The sequence below is a fragment of the Lactuca serriola genome, chromosome 2 (genome assembly GCF_051521515.1).
Source record: "Lactuca serriola cultivar US96UC23 chromosome 2, Lser_US96UC23_V15, whole genome shotgun sequence".
Taxonomy (NCBI): Eukaryota; Viridiplantae; Streptophyta; class Magnoliopsida; order Asterales; family Asteraceae; genus Lactuca; species Lactuca serriola.
This window is the reverse complement of record NC_136409.1, coordinates 3,379,795-3,387,068: the sequence shown is the minus strand read 5'-3', so window position 1 is coordinate 3,387,068 and position 7,274 is coordinate 3,379,795.

Sequence of the window (7,274 nt, the reverse complement as noted above, 5' to 3'; positions counted from 1 at the left end):
TCCCCAAGCCTCCAGTACCCAATTCCCTTGATTCCTAACTTGCTTCTCCTTGACTAACACCTCTTCAAGCCTCCCTCAAATCTCCTCTCTTGCTTCAGACGCTAACACACTCGCAGAATGTCTTCAACCGGCCAAAAGATGCGACATGACGGCCATAAGGTCGTTATATACGATCAGAATTGAACGGCTAGGGTTCAGCTGAAACGGCACCGACTCGCCGAGTCCTCACTCGGACTCGTCGAGTCCAGTCGCGTATCTGCGACTGTGACCAAGGCTATAGTCCTACTCGGCGAGTCATGCATCTACTCGCCGAGTCCCCCTTTAAATATGCCCAAAAATAATTTAATTAAATACCTGAAATTCCGGGCTGTTACAACTCTCCCCCACTAGAACTAGACTTCGCCCTCGAAGTCTCTCAATCTGCGAATAACTCCGGATGTTGCTCCCGCATTTCTCCTTCCGGCTCCCAAGTCATCTCCGATCCTTTCCGATGTTGCCACTGAACCAACACCAGAGGTATCTCCTTGTTCCGTAGAACCTTGATCTTCCGATCCCTGATAGCTACTGGTCTCTCGGCGTAATTCAGGCTCGCATCCACCTGAATGTCTTCTAACGGAACCACTGCTGCCTCATCAGCTATACACTTCCTCAACTGTGACACGTGGAAGGTATTGTGAATCTGACTCAGCTCCACTGGCAACTCCAACCGATAAGCTACCCGACCTACCCTTGCAATCACCCGGAATGGACCTATGAACCGGGGCCCCAATTTGCCCCTCTTCCTGAACCGAATCACCCCTTTCCAAGGGGAAACCTTTAGGAGAACAAAGTCGCCGACCTGGAATTCGAGCTCGGATCGGCGTCTGTCCGCATAACTCTTCTGTCGGCTCTGGGCAGTCAATAACCTCTGCCTCACTCGCTGAATCTGCTCGGTCGTCTGAAGTACAATCTCTGTGCTGCCCATCACCCTCTGGCCCACTTCTCCCCAGCAAATGGGAGTCCGACACCTCCTACCATACAACAACTCAAAAGGTGGCATACCAATGCTCGAATGATGGCTGTTGTTGTAGGAAAACTCAACCAACGGCAGATGCGCGTCCCAGCTACCCCCGAAGTCTAATACACATGCTCTAAGCATGTCTTCCAACGTCTGAATCGTCCGCTCGCTCTGACCGTCGGTCTGGGGATGGTATGCGGTACTAAAATGCAGCTTAGTACCCAATTCCTCATGAAATTTCTTCCAGAATCTGGAAGTAAAACGTACATCGCGATCCGAAACAATCGAGGTCGGCACTCCATGCCGAGATACTATCTCTCTCACGTACAACTCCGCCAACTTCTCTGCTGATGAACTTTCACTAATGGCAAGGAAATGTGCACTCTTCGTTAGCCTATCCACAATCACCCAAATCGCATCGGCTCATCTGGCAGTTTTCGGCAATTTGGTGATGAAATCCATCGTAATCTGATCCCACTTCCACTCCGGGATCTCCAAGGGTTGCAACTTACCGTGCGGTCTCTGGTGCTCTGCCTTAACTTTACGGCAGGTCAAACACCTCTCCACGAACCAGGCAACGTCTCTCTTCATGCAAGGCCACCAATACTCCTTTTTCAGATCCAGATACATTTTCGTAGCACCGGGGTGGATCGAGAATTTCGATCTGTGTGCCTCCTCCATCAAAATAACACGCGCACCGCCCACGAATGGCACCCAGATCCGACCCTGAAATGTCAGAAGTCCCCGCCCATCCGTAACGAACTCCGAAATCAACCCGACAACCCGCTCCTGTTTCTGCATCCCAGACTTTACAACCTCGGCCTGTGCCCCACGAATAGCATCTAATACCGGAGTCATCACTGTCAATCTCAAACACACATCCCGCACTGGGGTACTCTCCGCCCTACGGCTCAATGCGTCAGCCACCACATTAGCCTTGCCTGGGTGGTATAGGATCTCATAGTCATAGTTCTTAACCACGTCTAACCATCTCCTCTGGCGCATGTTTAGGTTGGGTTGATCCATCAAATACTTCAAACTCTTATGGTCCGTGTATATGGTACAACGAACCCCGTACAGGTAGTGACGCCAAATTTTGAGGGCGAACACTACTGCCCCCAACTCTAAGTCATGCGTGGGATATCTCGCTTCGTGAGGCTTCAGTTGCCTCGATGCATAGGCTATCACATGGCCCCTCTGCATCAACACTGCACCCAGTCCTGAAATCGATGCGTCGCAATATACGACAAAGTCCTCCATCCCCTCCGGAAGAGCTAATACTGGTGCTTCGCACAATTTCTGACGAAGTGTCTCGAAGGAAGTCTGCTGCTCGGGTCCCCACGAGAATGTAACACCTTTTCGGGTCAATTTGGTAAGTGGCACCGCGATTTTGGAGAAGTCTCTAATGAACCTTCGATAATATCCCGCTAACCCAAGAAAACTCCTGATCTCCGAAGGTGACTTTGGTGCCTCCCATCTCATCACCGCTTCCACCTTGGCCGGATCGACCAATATCCCTGCCTGATTCACAACGTGCCCCAGAAATTGCACTTCCCGTAACCAGAAGTCACATTTGGAGAATTTTGCATATAACTTCTCCGACCTCAGTACCTCAAGGACCTCCCTCAAATGTCCCTCATGCTGCTTCCTAGACCGCGAATACACCAGAATGTCGTCGATAAACACAATTACAGACCGATCCAGCATCGGCCTGCATACCCTGTTCATGAGATCCATGAACACTGCTGGGGCATTGGTGAGCCCAAAAGGCATCACCACGAACTCGTAATGCCCATACCGCGTCCTGAAAGCTGTCTTCTGGACGTCCTCATCTCGTACTCTTACCTGATGGTACCCTGATCTCAAATCAATCTTGGAAAACCAAGATGCCCCCTGCAACTGATCGAATAGATCATCGATCCTCGGTAACGGGTAGCGGTTCTTAACTGTCACCTTGTTCAACTCCCGGTAGTCGATACACATCCGGTGTGAGCCATCCTTCTTCTTGACGAACAGAATCGGTGCTCCCCATGGCGAGCTACTCGGCCGAATAAATCCTTTCCCCAACAACTCTTGAAGTTGTGAGGATAATTCTTGCATCTCTGGAGGTGCAAGACGATAAGGCACCTTCGCAATAGGCGCCGCCCCTGGTACTAGATCGATACCAAACTCCACTTGTCTCGCAGGAGGTATTCCCGGCAAATCCTCTGGAAAAACATCTGGAAACTCGCGCACCACTGGAACCTCCTCCAATGTCTTCGGCCTCTCGGAACTCTCCCGTGTGTCCATCACATACGCCACAAAAGCGTTACATCCCTGCTGTAGGCATTGCCTCGCCCTAGCGGCCGAACAAAAAGCTGATTTCGAACGGGTACCCTCGCCGTATACCGTAAGAACTCCCCCACTAGGGTCTCGTATAGTCACCAGCTGACGCTCGCAGTCGATGACAGCGCTGAATCGGCTCAACCAGTCCATGCCTACAATGACACAGACATCCCCCATCGCAATAGGAATTAGATCAATCGGAAACGCGACCCCGAAGATCTCTAATACACATCCCCGAAGAACCTCTGTAGCACAAACCACTCTCTCAGCCGCAATAGAAACACTCAAAGGCCGACTTAACGGCTCACGACTAATGCCGATGTGCTGACTAAAAGCTAGAGATACAAACGATCTACTCGCACCCGAATCAAATAATACTAGAGCAGGCATAGAGTTCACAAGAAAAGTACCTACACATACATTAACATAAGCATAACATTTCGACCTTTAATTAAATACATGAATGATAACATACCTGCCACAACATCGGGCGCAGCGCGGACCTCCTCCGCAGTCAGCTGAAAGGCTCTCCCGCGAGCCCTCGGGGCCTCGACCTTCGCCGGTCGGGTCTCAGTAGTCCGGGTAGCAGGTGCAGCTCCCTGACGAAGTTGCGGACATTCAGCTTTCCGATGTCCTGTTTGGTTGCAGTGAAAGCAAACCATAAACCCCTTGGGGCAATCCCTAGCAATATGTCCCTCCTTGCCACACTTGTAGCAACCACCAGCACGACACACCCCCTCGTGACTCTTGCTGCACTTCGCGCAAGTGCGACCCTTCGAACCTCCCGACTTCGAATCAGCGAACCTAGTCCGCTTGGCTGCTGGCTGAGACTGAGCCGGTCGTCGATCCACCGGTCGAGCCTCAGTCTCCTCCCTCGCTTGAGTCTCCAACTCAATCTCGCGCTTCCTGGCATTCGCCTGAAGCTCCGTGAACGTACGATAGGTGGAGTTTGACACAAACTCCCGGATCTCCCTCTTCAATACACCCAGATAGCGGCTCATACGCGACTGCTCCGTGGATACCAGCTCGGGGCAGAACATCGCCCTCTCATGAAACTTCCGTGTGATCACTGCCACGGAATCAGTACCCTGCTTAAGGGTTAGGAACTCCTGAATCAGTCGCTCCCTCTCCACCGGGGGAACGTACTCGTCCCTAAACATCTCCGTAAACCTGTCCCATGTCACCGCCGTAATCTCTGCCTGAGTGAAGTTCGCCGTCACGAACTTCCACCAATCCTTCGCTCCCAGACGGAGCTGGTTCAAAGCGAACCGTACCCGCAAGTGCTCCGGGCATGAGCAAGTATAGAAACACCCCTCGATGTCGGCGATCCACCTCATAGCCGCAATCGGGTCCTGCGTCCCGTCAAATTCAGGGGGTTTCGTGTTGCTGAACTCCCTGAATAGTAATGAATCACCCCCTTGTGGCCTAGCAGCGGCCACAGCTGCGGTAGCGGCAGCAACCGCAGCCTCAGTGAGTGCGGCGTACCGCGCCTCAAACTCCTCCATCAGTGTGGTCTTGATAGACCCAAACATCTCCGGGATTTCGGCCCGGACCGCCGCAGCTACCTCCTCCTGGATAATCTGACGAATCTCCTCGTCACTCCCACTGCTCGAACTCGCCCCATTGCGTGTGATAACCATGATGTCTCTGAAATACAACAATAAATCGTCAGAGACTCCACCAAGTACATTTGTACTCGATACGCGCCCTACCCAGTCTCCGATTTCCAGGGATTCTTATTTGAGCCTTCCACTGATCCGGTGCCTTCGATAGTACGGGCCCAATACTACCGACCACACCGTATCAGCATTCGTCCCAAATCTTCCTCCCCAAATCCCGAATAACGAGTACTCTACCACTATTATGCACCATCTACTTGCATGCTACCAAGTATCTCATTTAAGCAATCCCCTAGACTAAGGCATCACAAAACAGGCAATTCTAGTCCTATCATGTATACCTAGTCTCCTAGCATGCATAACAATTCATAATTCAGTGCATAACATAAACATTGTAAGGTATTCTGGGGATCTTTACCGTTCGGACGCTGGCTGCTCGTACACACTGTTCCACCCTTGTTTTTACCGCTTTGTCCTTATTATTTTAAGAAAAGTTTTTCCTCAAATCCTCGGTCTGAGTTCAGTTGCACCCAAAAGTACACCCGAATCCCTCAAACCAAGGCTCTGATACCAATTGTAACAGCTCAAATTTCAAACAAATTTTTTTTATTAAAAATAAAACATCTTTATACGACAAAAGGGTTCATTTCAAGTCATTTCAAAAACATAATAAATAAACTCCAGGATCTTCAGCAGTGGCAGTGTGTACGTGTCATGCCGGCGCCTTCCCACGGTCATCACTAGTACCTGTAAAAGAAACATGAAATACAACTAGTAAGCATAAATGCTTAGTGAGTTCCCCAGTATACGACTTACCCACATACGCCTTCCGGCCCGGACCATTCGGTCCACGTAACATTGCCTTCCGGCCCATAATATAATCGCCTTCCGGCCCATAATACATATCGCCTTCCGGCCCATAATAGATTGCCTTCCGGCCCATAGTACTTTGCCTTCCGGCCCGTGATAGTATAATCATAACACAAGTAACATAACACACATAGCACATAAATCCCACATCACATCAACCTTTCTATCACATTAAGTTACGCCTTCCGGCCCGTATAAGCATACATCACATATAAGCACATATCACACATAAAGCATTTGCCTCTCTAACCACATCATGAACATAACATATACGACCTTCCAGTCTAACAATTAAACCCTTCCGGGTGAAGTATAGTGAGAAGACTCACCTCGTAATATGAACTCTATAAACGCTTCGAGCTACTCGCACACGATCCGCTAGTCCGCAGATTCCCTATAATACCACACTCTTTATTAATGACCTTATCAACAAAACAACTGACCCTATTAAGTTATATGCAGGTCAACGGTCGATCTTGACCGGACTCGTCGAGTACAAAGGGTGACTCGACGAGTTATAGGTACCCTGACACTACTCGCCGAGTCTGAGGAACGACTCGACGAGTTCTAGTGAATCTTCAACCCACTCGCCGAGTCTGAAGAACAACTCGGCGAGTTCCAGTGAACCTTCAAGATACTCGCCGAGTCTGAAGAACGACTCGGCGAGTTCTAGTACATCTTCAAGCTACTCGCCGAGTCTGAAGAACAACTCGGCGAGTTCTAGCCATGCAGTCAATCCACCGCCTCCTGTACTTCACATGATTATGCAGCATATAGGTATGGGACTTCCTGGCTTTCATACATACTTTTATAGGGTTCTTTAAACGTCCAAACAACAACATAATATAACAAACCCTTAAATGGGTTTCCTAACCCTAATCATGCATTCAACGAAAAAGCTACAGAATTCGATCCGAATATTACCTGGAACGTGTTCTCTGTGTCCCCAAGCCTCCAGTACCCAATTCCCTTGATTCCTAACTTGCTTCTCCTTGACTAACACCTCTTCAAGCCTCCCTCAAATCTCCTCTCTTGCTTCAGACGCTAACACACTCGCAGAATGTCTTCAACCGGCCAAAAGATGCGACATGACGGCCATAAGGTCGTTATATACGATCAGAATTGAACGGCTAGGGTTCAGCTGAAACGGCACCGACTCGCCGAGTCCTCACTCGGACTCGTCGAGTCCAGTCGCGTATCTGCGACTGTGACCAAGGCTATAGTCCTACTCGGCGAGTCATGCATCTACTCGCCGAGTCCCCCTTTAAATATGCCCAAAAATAATTTAATTAAATACCTGAAATTCCGGGCTGTTACATGAGGGATAAGAAGATAGAAAGGAACCAAAGATACAGGAAAAACCTTTCTGAAAGGAAACAATTCTGGCACTCCCAGAATGCATACTACTCACACCAAGACAAGAATCTGAAGTATGAAAACAATCCTGTAAGAAAGCCTGAAAG